General features: G+C 41.7%; 1 protein-coding gene across 5 annotated transcripts in view; it reads right to left on the minus strand.

Moving 5' to 3' along the window:
- The window catches only part of pbx3b (pre-B-cell leukemia homeobox 3b), a 253,444-nt gene that overhangs the window by 75,226 nt on the left and 160,604 nt on the right, over positions 1-17,614 (minus strand). The gene's annotated exons all lie outside the window — the stretch shown is intronic.

A 17,614-nucleotide genomic window follows, 5' to 3' on the forward strand; every position in this document is an offset into this window, starting at 1 on the left:
TTGTCTCCCAGCTCATCCTCTTAAATTCTTGATAGATGCTTTTTCTAAACTGAGAAGTCTCAAGTCTTGGCACATAGGGGGAGATTTTAACTGCCTCATGGACCCCACAGTAGACAGGTTGCCTAAAGGTTCCTCGATACCCTCTGCACAAACTAAACAGTTATTGGGTTTGTGTGGGGAATTAGGATTGGTGGACGTCTGGAGGTGTCTCCACCGTACAGGTAGGGATTTCACATTTTTCTCCAATCCGCACAGATGTCACACGAGGATTGATTTTTATCTGACCCCTGCGGTAACCCTGGATCTGGTGGCATCCTGTATGATTGGTAATATTGCCATCTCTGATCATGCTCCAGTGTACCTCATGGTTAAAATTAAGGATGTTATAGTGGATTCAAGGTACTGGCGAATGGACCCCTTTATTCTCATGGACAGCAAGTTTGTGGAGTATTTCTCTCGGGAATTTTGGGCATTCCTAGACATCACCATAGGCTCGGTTGTTACCTCATTTGTTCTCTGGGAAACTGCCAAAGCTTATGCCAGAGGGTTAGTTATTTCATATTCCACCAGTAGGAAGCGGCAGAAGGGTGAGCAGCAACGTCTCCTTGAAGCACGGTTGAAGGCAGCCGAGAAGGCCTATTTTGACAGACCCTCGTTGGTCAAACTACAGAGGATTACTGCACTACGGTCTACACTAAATTCCGTGCTCACGCAGACGGCAAAGAAGGAGCTGGCTTTTGCAAAGCAAAGGTTATACGAGCAGGTGACAAGCCAGGTAAATACTTAGTATACCTTGCCAGAAAGAGAAGTGCCCCAAAAACCATTACAGCGATTAGGGAAGGGTCTGGGAACCTAACATGTGATTCTAAAAAGATTAATGTGGCGCTCCAGAGATTCTACTCTAAGTTATATCAGTCTGAGAATTGTGAGGAGGGGCAGGCCAAAATGGAATCCTTTTTTAAGAGATCGGAAGCTCCTGGGTGTGACTCCCGAACAACAGTCCTTTCTCAATGCCCCATTGTCAGAGCAAGAAGTGCAGGAAGCTGTGAGGCAGCTTCAGAGTGGAAAGACGCCCGGTCCTGATGGACTTCCCAGTGAATTCTATAAGGAATTTATAAGTATACCGTCAGGCCCGATGCTGAATATGTTTAATGATTCATACAGTCATGTTTGTCTCCCACCATCTCTGAAAGAGGCCAATATTTCACTTATCCTTAAAACAGGGAAGGATCCGGAAGACTGTGCTTCATACAGGCCCATCTCGTTCTTAAATGTGGACTTTAAGAGCCTCTCTAAGGCTCTTGTGTTAAGGCGTTACCCTCTATTATTAAAGAGGATCAGACGGGCTTCATAAAGGGTCGCAGATCCTCCAATAACGTTAGGAGGCTGCTTAATGTAATTCAAGCATGCCAACACCAGTCAATACAGGGATTGGTGATTTCTTTAGATGCAGAGAAGGCATTTGACCAAGTTGAGTGGCCGTACCTTTTCTATACTCCGGTTTGGTCTGGGCGAAGGTTTCATAAGATGGGTAAAGATTCTCTACAGTGTCCCTCTCACTGCGGTCATTACCAACGTGGTATGATCAAGCAATTTTAATATTTCTAGGGGCAGCCGCAGGGCTGTCCCCTTTCACCATTACTTTTTACGTTGGTGATTGAACCGTTGGCAGAGGCCATTCGTGGGGATTTCAATATATCAGCTCCAGAAGTGGGGTCAAAATTACATAAGATCACGCTGAATGCAGATGATGTTCTAATTTTCTTGACAAATCCAGCAGTCCCAGTGCCTTGCCTGATACAATGCATTCACGCGTTTGGCGCTTTTTCAGGGTATAAGATTAATTTTGCTAAATCAGAGGCTATGCCTATGGGTGGTCTTACAAAAGAGTTGGCTCTTGAGAGTGACTATAGATTCCCATTTAGGTGGTCACAGGGGTTTTTTGTGTATTTAGGCATATTCATTACTCCAGTTCTGGATTGGCTGTTCAAAGCCAATTTTACTCAATTATTTGAAAAAATTAAACAAGATCTCCAAAGATGGGAAACACTTCCAGTCTCATGATTGGGTCGGATAGCGCTTATTAAGATGAATATTCTCCCTCGTTTGCTATACCCTATATGGATGCTCCCCCTGATTTTCAATAAACAAACACTCAGGAGACTGAACAGTTGGTTCAGCTCCTTTATCTGGCACAGTAAACAGCCCCTCATTAAATTAGCCAAACTACAGTTGCCTCACAGGTTGGGAGGAGTAGACCTTCCCGATATTAAAAATTACCAATTAAGTTCGCTTTTGACCTAGGTAATTGATTGGGTTTGTGGGGACTCTATTTCAATACAGCTAGATATCGAAGTCTCCCATGCAAGGTGCCCCCTTACCAATTTGCTGTTTTTGGACAAGGTGAGGACACTTAGGGAATATTGCCATAACCCAATAATCATCAATACTATTAAAGCATGGAGGGCAATTCGGGAGAGGGAAGATAATATTGGCAAAACATCTTTTTTACACCTTTAGTGGGTATGCCGAGTTTTCAACCAGGTATGATAGATTCAGGATTTAAACTTTGGGCAGCTAGGGGTATATCTTGCATGGGTGATTTATTTGAGGGAGATGTAATGATGCCCTTCGATCAGTTAATACGGAAGTACGAGTTACCTAATAGAGACCTCTTTTGTTTTTTTCAAGTTAGGGATTTTATTCAAAAAAAGACCGCACTTTTGACTGATCCCTACAAATCTGACATAGAAAGAGGGGTACTAAGGGCTAAGAGTACACTCTTTGTCAGTACTCTATATCACCAGTTGGGGGGTGCCACCTCAGATGAGTCTGATCGACTCTGCATGATGTGGGAAAGAGAGCTGGGGGTGTTAAAGTTTCTTCAGAGGCATGGGAGGATATTTGGGAGAATGCAAGGAAGATATCAATTTGCAATAGGACCCATGCTTTACAGTTGAAGATTCTCCACAGGGTCCACTTAGCTCAAGACCGTTTGTCAAAATTTAAACCAGAGGTATCTTCAGCATGTCCCAAGTGCAAGGTCTGTACGGGTACTCTTACCCATTGTCTTTGGTCTTGTGACAGGCTTTAAACATATTGGAGCACTGTGGTGGGTGCAATGGAGAGGATTTTAGGTGTAAGGGTGGAGAAGGACCCTATTTCGCTCCTTTTGGGCCTACCCATTGTATTTCCTGCAGACCCGCATAAGGAAAAACTTTTCAATATTCTTACATTGTGTGCAAGGAAGAATATCTTGCTAGGTTGGATATCAGAAAACCCCCCAGGCCTGTCGGGTTGGCGGAAGATTGTTATGGAGCATATTCCCCTGGATTTTCTCACAAATATGGTACACCACAAAACTGAGAATTTTGATAAGACATGGCAACCCTTTTTGAAATACCTGGACACAGATTTATCTGTCACACTAACAAGGGCTTTTATATAGCCATAACGATTGTGTTTCATGAGTCCAATATCCAGGGAGGAGGAACTGTGAATGTATGAGTGTTTTGTTTCGCTGGGCTGAGTTATTATTATTTATTTGTTTGTTGTTAGGTATTTATTTAGTTAGTTAAATAGCTAGTTTAGGTTTTTTTTTAATTTTATAATTCTCCATATATGTTTATACATTCGTATAGGAGGGTGGGTTGGGGAATTTTTTTATTATTTGGGTTTAGTTTTGTACTATTTTTGTACTGTTTTGAATTGCATTGTTTTGTATTTGTTGCAATATTTAAAAATCTATTTTTTTCTTAATAAAAATATATTATTAAAAAAATGTGAGATTAGAGGTTCAATTTAGAATCTTAACATCAAAATGGCATTTTCTTTTGAATTAATTATTGAAGGCAACAAAAGGTGCTGAATTATATGTCCACTCATTTCTATTTCCTACAGTATTAATTGGAAACACTGTATTTAACAGGACAGCTATGGAGATCAAGCGGTTGAAATGTAACATTGGATAGCAGATACTTCGGTATAAAAAAAAATTAATAAATCAACACTTATGAAACGGTATGGATCACACAAAAGTAAGTGAATTTTGAAAAGAGAAGGCAAAGTACTGAATATTTATTTCCATGTAAATACTGGAGATTATTTTGAATATGGTTAGTCAAATTGTATGAACCTGTATTAAATGAGCTTATCTCTGAATGCAAATTGTAATTTGCTATTGGGCATTTTACCAACATTCTCAGACACATGCAACACTCCTTTAAACCAGCAATTCATGTATGATTAATTAGAATATCTCATTTATACAGTGCACACTTTAGCTCATTACTCTAAGTAAAATTTGTTAAGTATTTACATTTAGATAATTAAAGTCTGGTTACACCCTTAAGAAACATGTATGCACTTCAGGCAAAAGCTTTTGTGACTACTTACAGTAAATTACCAACTTAAATAGCTTCATCATCTGCCTCAATGTACTAAATTTGATGCTACATTTTGCACTAAGGGATCCTGCTGTACATCAGATACCACATGCCTCTTGAGAAGTCCAGTTTCTAACTTAATTTTTTCTAATACTCCCTCATTTTTTTGCATTAATAATTCACTGCATGACAGACTCAGAAGAAACAACTTCTTCCTCAATGGTGATGTGCCCAACTTTGATAGGCTGCCTGGAGGAAACTGATTAAAGTTAGAAGCCACGTTTACTATGGACACCATTGTTTTGCACTTGGGAATTGGTTTAAAAGCAGATAGGAAAGTACTTTTGATGGATCAATTGGTAAATACATCACCTACTGTTATCCTAAACTATACTGACCAGGAAGCTCACATGTTTGATTTCTAAGCAGCACTGAGTTTGCTAAGCACAGCTATGCTGACAATTGGAGTACTTTAGTTGGGTTCAGCAACCTTCATCAGAATTGCAGCTTTCAGATTTGTATCCTATCAACATAATTGGAAGTGTGTATTTTAAAGGACTAAGTGTGAAGACACAATTGTTGATACCTGAGAACAGAAGATGGGAGAAATTTTGAGAAGATTTATAGAGGGTAGTCAGTTCCTTTCTGGAGCTGCTTCCTCGCAAACTGGGAAGGACCCCAACAGCGGAGATGCTGAAACAACAATGGCTTTGCAGCCCAGAGAATAATTTATTTGCTTGGAGCTGCTCTTCCTGCAAAAAGCTTTACTGGGTAAGATTGGCTGCAGCAGTTACCCTGGACAGTTGAACCTAATATGCCCTTAGTTCCACAAGCAATTGTAGGATTCTAACTGGCATGTTTTAATGAGACCCCACCTGAATCAGATCTGCCACCTGAAGAAAGTGTTCAGTGAAAATGATGATCAGCAAGAATAGAATAAGAACAAGCAATGTGTTTCTGGAAGAAATTTTATTCCCGCTGGGTGGAGCGGGTGAGTTAAAATTATCTTTTTCCTTGAACTTAAATGTTGAAAGGCCAATTATGTGATGCAGTGGAAAGTTGCCAATGTCCAATCCAGCAATGAATCAACGTGTTGAAACATATACAGTCACATAGCCTTTTGCATGGAAGAAGATATCTGTTCACTTTTTTTTCCATTTGGAATGCTGTGCAACAAATGTAACATTACTACATATAAGTACCAATGGGAAAGGTATCTCTGTATTTCATATGTTGTCTGTACTCCTGCTTTTCAAAACAATTGCAACAGTAAAAGTGGATGCCCTCATGCTATCAGTCTTCAAGGTCAGTATTAACAATTGTCTTCAATAGCAGCAAAATTGCATGTGTGCAATTATTCTTTATTTGTTCATTGCATATGGGCATCACTGGCTCGACCAACATTGATTGCCCATCCTAACTGAGTGGGCAATTACAAGTCACATGTAGACGCAACCAAGTAAGGACAGCAAATTCCCCAAAAGGGCATGAGTGAACCAAATGTTCTTTTTTATGACAATCAATAGCACATGGTCACCATTAGGCTAGCTATTAATTTCACTAAATTCAGATTTCACAATCTGTTATGATAGGATTTAAACCCATGTTCTCAGAATATCACACTTTGGTGCTATGACAATATTCACCAGTGTATGTGATTAGGAATGGAGGAAGGAGGAGCCAATAAAAGAAAATACATAAATTATCCTCCCAAATAAAAACATTTCAGGAAAAATTACTATACATTATGCAGTTTAAAAACATACAAGGGACTGTTTAGTGGAATTAGCTTGTCCTAACCTTTCCCTCCCTAAAATTAAAGTATAATGTTGTTTTACCTGACACACCAACTTTGATACCAACTTTAAGGACTAGATAGAATAGCATAAAATTTTACTGGGTTTAGCAGCTGGAAACTGATTTCCATTTCATTTTTTAAAAGAAAAATCATTTTGCCACACTGTCTCTCTTACAATTTTTTTGCTACCTGGCATCAACATATACATAATTTCTATTAGGGGAAGCACTGGACATGGCACCAAGGACAAATGCAAAATCTCACGGTTCCTGTAGTTCCTCAGTTCCATCTCACCAGAGATCTGAGTTCTCATTGCTAGAATATCTTAATTCATTGTCAAATTTTACTAGATTACACCAAGTGTTTTGCAGGTTTCATCTTCAGCACAGTTAGCTGTGACAGTAGAAGTGCAAAATTAGAACTGGGCACTTAAATATTATTACCATGCCAATAACAGAATTCTTTTACCAGACCCAGTACATGTACTCATGTCCTAATGTCTGTGCAGTTCCTAACATTCTCATACTTAGAGGATCAGTCCACAATTCAACAAAACAACATATTTCGTGAACGGTTTGCAACAAACAAGGTACTGCTCAGCTTGCTTTCATGGCAACATGTGAACTAGAAAAGTACTGAAAACCATAATAGCATCAACAATTCTGAATGAGTTTATTTATCTGTCTGAAACCATTATTGCTACTGGGATTTTGTGCTGAACTAAATGCACATAGGATTTACAAATCAGTCAAATGCAACAGTGGCTGGATGTTCTCTTATACATTTTTCACAAGGTGGCAATTCCACTATACATTTCAAATGGGTTTTAGCAGTGCAAGGTTGTAGGAGGTAGCTTCAAGCACAATGAGCTAAGGACAACCTGCAAGAAGAATGCCAATGAAAAATTAGTGATGCTTGCTACTAAAGCCAAATGTAATAGTGCTGTTTTACAAAGAAAAATCTTAAATATCTATCGTGAGTAAAGCAGTTTATAAATATATGCACACCAAAAATGGTCATCATTTCAGTTATAATACATTTGACCCTGAATATCATTAGAAAGACTAAGCCAATAGGAAGGATTTAATATAGGATGAAGAGAAAATGATAGTCTCTTAATTGATATCAGAGTTTGTTTTAAATTGACACAGAGTAGTTTTTGTAATGATGGCTACTTGCTGTAATGTACATTGTCTTGAAATGGAAACAGAAACCTGAAGCAATATCAAACTGAAATAAGTAGTAACAATTTTTTCAATACATGACATTTAAAGAAAGCAGCTTTCAGATTAAAAATATCCTTTAAGATGGCAATTATAAAAATGTACATTAATGGGTCCAATGAAGCCCTCTAGCTACTTGGGCTGTTAAATTTTCACACTTGCTATGGTTGCTAGGTAACATTAAGATTGCAAGTAAAGTTTACATGATCAAGCAGGCTGATGGAAACTGTAGTAAGGTTTCCTTTAATAAATCACTCAAAGTAGCCTGTACACCCATCAAAAGGCTTGAAGTTCAAAGAACCCTGTCAGGTTCCATCTTGGATGGGAAGTGTGGAAAAACTGACCTCTGCAGAGCATTTGAAATTCACTTGCTGCCAGCAAAAATGTCAGCAGCTTAGATCCCTATAACTGTGAGAGAATTGACAGTGAGCACAATGAGGGATACTGTACTATTCATACTCCTTTTTATGCGGGGTGGGGAAGCAAAAAGAGGAGGAGAGCCAAGGAACTTTCACAGCTGTGAAAGGTGAGAGCACAAGACACAGTGAATCTCACTCGATCAAATACTTTAAACCTATATGGGAAAATTCCCCAATGATCTTAAAGCACAGTGTGAATTGTACTCGAGACAGATATTTCACTTGATTGTCATTACAACTTCCTTCCCTGTCTTCAGTGCTGCTTGAGATCATGGTGCTAAGTATGGCACATAAAAGGAAAATCATGAATGCACGTTCCATGTAGATACTACATAATTGTACCACCTTGGAATAACTGATATCAGTGCATAGACGAAGGTGATAGAAGAATGGATGAATTAAAACTCCATGGAAATATTTGCTGAGTTTAGTACAGCTCTCCTTAGTTTCAAGGTAAGACATTTTTCTGATATGTTAATTTGAAAACAAAAAAGTGCGGTTTAGTGAGAGTAAACATATAGGGCTGAATTTTACCATTTGTTTGCAACATGTATATTTTTCTTAAGGTATTGAAAGTTTAGTTGAAAAGAAAAAAAGGAAGGATATGTCAGGTTTAGGAAAATGAAATCAGACTAGGCCCTTGAAGAATATAAAGGAAATAGAAAAGGACTGAAACAAAGAATTAGGAGGGCGATAAGGGCCATGAAATGTCCTTGGTATGTAGGATTAAGGAGAATTCCAAGGCATTTTATATGTATATTAGGAATAAGGGGGTAGCTAGAGAAAGGGTAGGTCCACTCGAGGACAAAGGAAGGAATTTATGTACAGTGTCACAGGAAGTGGGTGAGGTCGTTAATGAATATTCACTAAGGAGAAGGAAATGGATGATGGTAAGATCAGAGAGGGGGATGTTGATATTCTAGATCATGTCAATATTAAGAAGGTGGTGGTGTTGGGCGTCTTGAAAAACATGAAGGTAGCTACATCCCGAGGGCTTGATGAGATCCATCCCAGGATACTGAAAAAGACAAGAAAGGAGACTGCCAGGGCCTGACAGAAATATTTGTTTCCTCTTGAGCCACAGGCAAGGTCCCAAAAAGACTGGAGAATAGCCAATGATGTTGCATTGTTTAAGAAGGGCAACAGGGATAATCCAGGAAATTATAGGCCAGTGAGCCTTATATCAGTGGTAAGGAACTTATTGTAAAAGATTCTTCAGAAGAAGATTTAATCGCATTTGGAAAAGAGTGGACTTATTAGAGACAGTCAACATGGCTTTGAGCTGGGGAAGTCTTGACTCCCAAATCTGATTGAGTTTTTTTTGAGGAAGTGACAAAGATGATAGATGGGGGTGTGGCAGCGTATGTTGTCTATATGGAGTTCACAAAAGCATTTGACAAGATTACTCATGGTAGGCTGGACCAGAAAATAAGTCACATGGGTTGGTAAATTGGATACAAAATTGGCTTGATCAAAGACAGAAGGTAGTTGTGGAGGGGTGTTTTATTTTCCTGAATGGAGGTCTGTGACCAGTGGTTTCTGCAAGGATCAGTGCTGGGACTTCTGCTGTTTGTAATATATTTTATATATTATGTGTATATATAAGAAATGTAGATGGTCTGATTTGTAAGTTTGTAGATGACATGAAAATTGGTGGAGTTGTGGATATTGAGAAAAAAATACAGATCAGTTGGAAATGTAAAAACGACAGATGGAGATTAATCCAGACAATCATGAGGTAATGGATTTTGGAGTGTCAAATGCCAGAGAATATTAGGGAATGGCAGGATCTTTGGGAGCAGTGATATTAGTGTGATCTTTGGGTCCTAGTCCAAAGCTCCCTAAAAGTGGCAACACAAGTGGTTAAGGTGGTAAAGAATGCATATGGCATGCCTGCCTTCTTCGGTCAGGGCACTGAGTAAAAAAGTTGCTGAGGCATGTTGCGGCTGTATAAAATCTTAGTTAGGTCACATTTGGAGTACTGTGTGCAGTTCTGATTGCTACACTACAGAAAGGATTTGGGTGTTTTGGAGGGAGTGCAAAAGAGGTTCACCAGGATGTTAGGTGGATTGGAGTATATTAGCGAGAAGAGACTTTGGACAACCTGAGATTGTTTTCACTAAAGGTTAGAGGCTGAGGGCAATCTGATAGAAGTACACAAAATTATGAGAGGCATGGATAGACTGGATAGTCAGAGTCTTTTTCCCAGGGTGAAAATGTCAATTACCTGGGGGCACAGGTTTAAGGTGACAGGGAAAATGTTTAAAGGAGATTCACAAGACAAGTATTTTTATAGAGAGTGGTATGTGCCTGGAACGTGCTGCCAGGGGAGGAGCTAGAAGTAGATAAGATAGCAACATTTGAACAGGCATTTAGACAGACACCTGAACAGGTACGGAATAGAGGGATATGGACATCTGCACACAGATTGGGTTAGTGCAGAGTAGCATCATGGTTGGCGCAGACATGGAGGGCCAAAAGGCTTGGTCTTGTACTGTACTGTTCTATGTTCTATCAGGCTTTTCTTCACAAGGCCAAGCAAGTTTTCTTATGCAATTGCCTCAAACTCTCGACCAATGCTAACTTGCTGTAGCAGAAAGTACTCACCATTGATGGGGCACCACAGGATACACCAGTATCTTTGGCAGATGTCGTCTTTAAAAAAGGCTGTTGAGGATCTGATCAAGGTTGGCAGTCTGGAGCTGCTCTGCATGTTTGCTGATGTTTGTCCCAAGCATGACTGAGAAGGGGAAATTGGCACCCTGCTCTATGGACAGGCACCTGGAGGTCCCTGCCAATAGGGTGGGACAAAGGAGGACTGCCATTTTCCAAGAGGAGTGTCAGAGGAGGCCACATCACCAGATGCTGCCAGCCCAATCTGAGATTACTATCTGGGTCAGTGCTTTATAATCTAGAGAAATGCCCAGCAATGTAGGAAGCAGGTAAATGGCTTTCCCTGCTCAGCCAAGGGCAGCGCCACCACTTTCTTCCCGCTATCTCATACTCACTCTATCTTCAAAAACTTGCAAAATCTTCCCTCACTCGCTCTCACATCCCAAATCCCCTCACCCACCAATTCTGCACTGTCCACTACTCACTTCAGTCACTTCATCACCATTTCACCACAACTAACAGCTGTGCCAACAAGCAACCCATTATATGACTCAAAGGGCTAAGACAGGTCATGGGATGCTGGAACTTCATCTCCTTACCCCCAGCGAGGACAGGATCTTGGTGTTGGTCAGAAAAGACCGGGGCTGCTCCTGTAGGGATGCTGAAACCTCCATGTTCTGGCAATTGAGTCAGAAACATTGTTCATTCATTTTCCCCTCTGTGCATTAAAAGGTAACATATCACTACTTCTCCGTCGGTTGCAAAATCCTCTCTTTTGTCTTCTGCAGGTATCACTGGCAAATCCTGTGTCCATCATCAAGAGGTCACACTGCAAGACATGTTCTCCGCCACCCGAGGAAGATGTGCGGAAGTCTCAGAGGAAGCATCAGCAAGGCTGCCACCTACACTCCCCATCAGGTCAGTGAGTATGGCACATCAGTGAGTATGTTTTCAAGATTAGAGTTGGGAGGAAGTTTTAAAATCAGTATGGAAAAGGATGGAGCTGATCTAAAAGTTAAAGCTTGAAATTGGAGTAAGACCAATTTTCACGGTATTATGCAGGAGCTTTTGAACGTTGATTGGAGGAGGCTGCATGCAGATAAAGACATGGTTGGAAAGTGGGAGGCCTTTCAAAATGAGATAATGAGAGTTCAAAGACAGTATGTTCTTGTTAGTGCAAAGGACAAGGTGTAGGGAACGCTGGATGACTAGTAAAACTAAAGCTCTGGTCAAGAAAAGGGGGGTATATCTCAGGTATAGAGAGCTGGGATCAAGTGAATCCCCAATAGAGTATAAGGACATTAGGAGTAAACTTAAGAGAGAAATCAGGAGGGCAAAAAGGGGACATGAGATAGCTTTGACAAGTAAGATTAAGGAGAATCCAAAGAGATTCTACAAATACATTAAGGGCAAAAGAGCAACAAGGGAGAGAATAGAGCTGCCCTAAAGATCAACTAAGAGGCCATCTCTGTGTGGAACCACAGGAGATGGGAGAGATACTAAATAAATATTTCGTGTCAGTAGTTACTGTGGAGAAGGACATGGGAACTAGGGAACTTGGGGAAATAAATAGTGATGTCTTGAAAAGTGTCCAAATTACAGAACAGGAGGTGCTGGAGGTCTTAAAATGCATAAAGGTAGGTAAATCCCCAGGACCTGATTAGGTGTATGAGACAACTTTATGGGAAGCTAGGAAAGAGAACGCTGGGCCCCTTGTATCATCGACAGCATCACCAGGGTCCCTTATATCATCGATAGTCACAGGTGAGGTGCCAGAGACAGCAGGTTGGCTAACGTTGTGCCATTATTTAAGAAAGGTGGTAAGGAAAGGCCAGGGAACTATAGACTAGTGTGCCTGACGTAAGTATTGGAGGAGATGCTGAGGGACAGGATTTACATGTATTTAGAAAGGTAAGGACTAATTATGGATAGTAAACATGGCTTTGTGCAGAGGAAATTGTGTCTCAGTAACTTGATTGGGTTTTTTGAAGAGGTGAAGAAGAATGAAGGCAGGGCAGTAGATGTTGCCTGCATGGACGACAGCAAGGCGTTCAATAAGGCTCCACATGGTAGACTGGTTAGCAAGATTGGATCAAATGGAATTCGGGGGAACTAGCCAACTGGATACAAAATTGACTTGAAAAGGTAGGAGACAGAAGGTGATGGTAGGGGATTGTTTTTTGGACTGGAGGCCTGTGACCAGCAGTATGCCGCAAGGATCGGTTCTGGGTCCACTGATTTTCAATATTTATATAAATGATTTGCATGTGAAAAACAGGATGTATGGTTTGTAAGTTTGCAGATGAAACCAAAATTGGTGGTGTAGTGGACAATGAAGCAGGTTATCTCAGAGTATAAAAAGACCTTGATCAGATAAGCCAATGGGCTGAGGAGTGGCAGATAGAGTTTCATTTCGATAAATGTGAGGTGCTGATTTTTGGTAAGGGAAACCAGACCAGGACATATACAATTAATGGTATGCGGGAGTATTGCCAAACTGTGCAAGTACACAGTTCCTGGAAAGTGGAGTCATAGTTGACAGGATGGCAAAGGCGGCATTTGGTCAGTGTATTGAGTATAGGAGTTAAGACATTATGTTGCGGCTATACAGTACATTGCTGAGGACAGTTTTGGAATACTGCATGCAGTTCTGATCTCCCTCTATAGGAAAGATGTTGTTAAATGTGAAAGGTTTCAGAAACAATTTACAAGAATGTTGCGGAAATTGGAGGGTTTGAGCTATAGGGAGAGGCAGAATAGGCTGGGGCTTTTTGCCCTGGAGCCTCGGAGGCTGAGGGGTGACCTTGGAGAAGTTTACAAAATCATGAGGGGCATGGATGGAGTGAACAGCCAAGCACGTTTTCCCAGGGTAGGGGATTCCAAAAGTAGAGGGGAAAGATTCAAAAGGGACCTGAGAAGCAACTTTTTCATGCAAAGAGTGGTGCATGTATGGTACAAGTGCCAAAGGAGCTGGTGGAGGTGCGCATTACAATATTTAAGAGGCATCTGGATGGGTACATGAACAGGAAAGGTTTAGAGGGATATAGGTCAAATGCTGGCAAATGGGACTAGAATAATTTGGGATATCTGGTCGGTGCAGACAAGTTGCAACAGAGTCTGTTACCATGCTGTACAACTCTATGACTTGCTGGTAAGACTTCACTGCCACATCTCCACAGCTGGCCAAGGAAGAAACGCTGCAGTTCACCAGCAGTGAGAGGGCTGCCAGAGATAAGGCAGCTGCTCATTCCCAGGCAGAGGATGTCATGGCGTAGGAAATCAGGTACTTCATCGAAATGCACGAGCTGAAACAGCAGCACAGGCAGGTTTGTCAGGGACATTGGGCTGCTGCAATGCAGATAGGAACCTGCTGCCTCAGGCATGTGATTTTCTGGCTGACTTCATGGACAGGTTGGCAGCTGCTGTGGAGAAACAGATCTGGCAGTCTCAGAAGCTGCAGGCCTACACTCTATCGCTCTAGTCATCAGTGGTCAGCAGCAATGGCAAGGTGACAGGGAAGTAATGGACTTTGACCTTACTTGAGTGCTCCTTCCTCACAAAGACATGAGGCAGTGTCAATAGGCATCAAGCCAGAGGAGGGGGCCATAGACAGGCACCTCATAAGTCTCCTCTCAGGATGACCCAGAGGTGACTGGGTATTTCACCTCAACTTTGCTTGCCGTCCTCAGGCTTGTGGGAGGTCAAGCTGAGGAGAATGTGCCTGCCTCTGGTTGGAACACACTCAACACGTCTGGGCTCTCAAGACAAAAATGCCACCAGAGTTACCCAACCAAACCTCTAAGGCCAACAGGCTCCACTTCCTTTCACTGGGAATTGCACCAAGACATAATGGGAGAGAAAGAAACAAGCAAACCTTCTGAAGGCATATAGGTGACATAGGTGAAAAGTCACTGTAAATACATTATCAGACTGATAAATGCATGTTTTCTTTTGACCATCGTCTGTGTGTGCAAGTGCCTTTCTAGCTGCAAATGCAATATTTAAGGTACAATCATGCTTAGTGTTACAGGATGTTTCATGGTCCAAGATACGAAGCCTAAAGTTCCTGTGCCATGCAGGCAGTGGTTGAATCACAAGTTACAGCTACTTTGACAACTAGGCTCCATCTTTCCAGATAGAAAAACGTTGCTGTTGCATCATAGCATTAATGGGATTCAGTTGCTATCTTGCAATGATAGGTCAGAAGTGCTTGGGGCAAGGATTTGGACTCACAATAATGCCAAAGCATGTAATGCTCGCAGGTGTGTTTCAGCTTCAGTGCAGGAGTCCAGTATGAAACACTCACCCTGCCCACTTTAGGTGTGATCGCAACCATTTCTGCTTTCATTGTATGCTCATTATTCACAGCAGGCCGAAAAGCAACAGCAGTCACTCCCCAAGCAGCAAGTCTCAGACTCCATCTCTGTTTTGGTGAGCCCCAAAACATAAACATTCACTTCTTGGTATCCTCCCTGTCAACCTCATAGACTTTTCACTTCTGAAGTGAAATGCATCTATCTGAGTTTTCATCTGCCCACGGTGGCTCAGTGGTTAGCACTGCTGCCTCACAGCACCAGGGTCTCAGGTTCAATTCCAGCCTCGGGTCAGTGTCTGTGTGGAGTTTGCACATTCTCCCCATGTCTGCGTGGGTTTCCTCCGGGTGCTCCGGTTTCCTCCCACAGTCCAAAGATGTGCAGGTCAGGTGAATTGGCTATGCTAAATTGCCCATAGTGTTAGGTGCATTTGTCACAGGGAAATGGGTCTGGGTGGGTTACTCTTCAGAGGGTCGGTGTGGACTGGTTAGGTCAAAGGGCCTCTTTCCACACTGTAGGGAATCTAATCATATCTCGGAAATCTAGTGTACATTCCCCCAACAGAAGCCAAGGTGCTGCTTACCATCAACCACACACCTCCCCATTCCCATTTGACCCACTTTTCTCTCTCATGGTTTATTTTCTCACCACCTTGTATACCTTGTTGATCATCTTCAAAATTGCAATATCCTGCATCCCAGCATTCAGATTCCAATCCCATGTTCAATCCAGACTCCAAAGGGCTCCAGCTTGAAACATTGATTCTCCTGCTCCTCGAATGCTGCCTGACCTGCTGTGCTTTTCCAGCAACATACTCTCAACTCTGATCTCCAGCATCAGCAGACCTCACTGTCTCCAGTCCAGTCTGCCCTATCACAACTCTTGCCCCAGACAGCAGTCCTACCCCCTTGATAGTTAGTGGACAAACCTCTCGCACTGATTGGAAGCCCAATCCCTGGACTGTAGAGGTAAAGATCCCCCAATTGTGCACCTCATGTAGCCAATTGACTGTGTTCACCAGAGGTTACCCTTGACCGACAGTGCCAGTGCTCCCTGACAGAAGAGTATCTCCCAGGCTTTGAGTGAGGACTACATTCCTTGGACTTTGAGCACTGGCCATTTGCTGCTGGTGAAGCACAGTGCAGTTCAACAACATGATGAAGGCAAAACAGAAGTACTGTGAGTTGTTAAAATGTGGCTGAGGGGTCAAATTGCGTAAAGGCAAGGCAGAAATACTGTAAGCATTCGGATAGGTGCTAAGTAAGCAAACACTATCAGACCAAACGAGAAACCCGAGACGCAGCCTGGACCAATCCCTGAGCTGGGTGCCTGTCCCTGTGCACAAAATGTATTTTCAGCAACATTCCAATGATAGCAGTCAGTGGGCTCAGAAATGCAGTATGGCAGTGCAGAAGCAGAAGTGGACTGAAGATGTGCCATGAGGGTACAGAGAGGCTGGCAGGTGTTTGATACATCAATCCATGGACAAGGAGTGCATATCTTTGTTGCCCATGGAGCATGCTCCAAGACGTTGTGCTGAGTATCTAAGATTAAAGTCAAGAAGAGCAAGTGTCAAGCTGAAGTCGCCAGGTATCTGCTCTGACTTTCTTGTCAGAAATTCTCAGTGTCAAGTTTCTATCCAGCAGGTGGTACAGTATGATAATGCATATTAATAAGGTGAGATTAAGTAATAACACCCATTAATAGATCTATCACTGCTTACTAGTAGGAATCTTGTACAAACATCCGGAACTTAGTTGGATAATGTGACTTGCTGCGCCTTACATCAAGAAAAGCCTCCTTCAACTTTTCACGCAATTCTCCTCAATTTTCTGCCATAGTCCTACGTTGTTCAGAGCTTCAGAAGATTCCACCCATAATCTTGTTTCAGAAGACGACAAACCAACTTGGTTTAGCTGTAATTCTCTTGCCTTGGGCTGTGGATTAAACTTTCACTCCAAGCAAATCAAGGCAAACAGAGTTCTGTATTTTCAGAGTTGTCACCTTTAGAATTTGTTTGCCTGTTTAGATAGAAATAAAGATTCCACAATACTTTTAAAAGATCAGTTTTCTGAACAACTTTGATCCAGGACCCAACGCAACAAGAATAAATAAAATGCTCACTCATGTCATTACTTTTTTTTGGACTGCACTGTGCAAAAGTCATACTGCATTTGCCAACACAATAACAATGTCTACACTTTAAAACCCATTCATTGGCTGTGAAGTACTTTGGGACATCTGGAGCACACAAAGTTGCTACACAAATATTTCCATCCCATCTTGTACTTTCCAAACTGAAATTCAGGATTTTAGTTGCCCTGATTGCCTATTACTGAGCTACATTGACCACCAGTTTTCAGATTTGGTCTGCAGACACCACCGTGTTTGTCAAACTCAACTGAGTTAAAAATCTCACAGCACCAGATTATAGTCCAACAGGTTTATTTGGAAACACTAGCTTTCAGAGTGCTGCTCCTTTATCAGGTGGTTGTGGAGAATAAGACCACAACACACAGAATTCATAGCAAAAGATTACAGTGTCATGCAACTGAAATTATATATTGATTGTTGTTAAGTTTTTCATCTTTTAGAATGGGTTGCAGATTTTGGTTTATTAGTATGTGTTCATAATGAGTTAGTAATAAATTAGACCATATAGCACAATATGGATTTCAACTGGGTTGAGAGCTGTTCCTGAGTTCACTGTACATTTGCATATTTGGGTGGCACAGTGGTTAGCACTGCTGTCTCACAGCGCTAGAGACCCAGGTTCAATTCCCGCCTCAGGCGACTGACTGTGTGGAGTTTGCACATTCTTCCCGTGTCTGCGTGGGTTTTCTCCGGGTGCTCCGGTTTCCTC

The sequence above is a fragment of the Chiloscyllium plagiosum genome, unplaced genomic scaffold (genome assembly GCF_037043375.1).
Source record: "Chiloscyllium plagiosum isolate Xiang-an unplaced genomic scaffold, Cpla_swu_hap1 HiC_scaffold_21, whole genome shotgun sequence".
NCBI lineage: Eukaryota > Metazoa > Chordata > Chondrichthyes > Orectolobiformes > Hemiscylliidae > Chiloscyllium > Chiloscyllium plagiosum.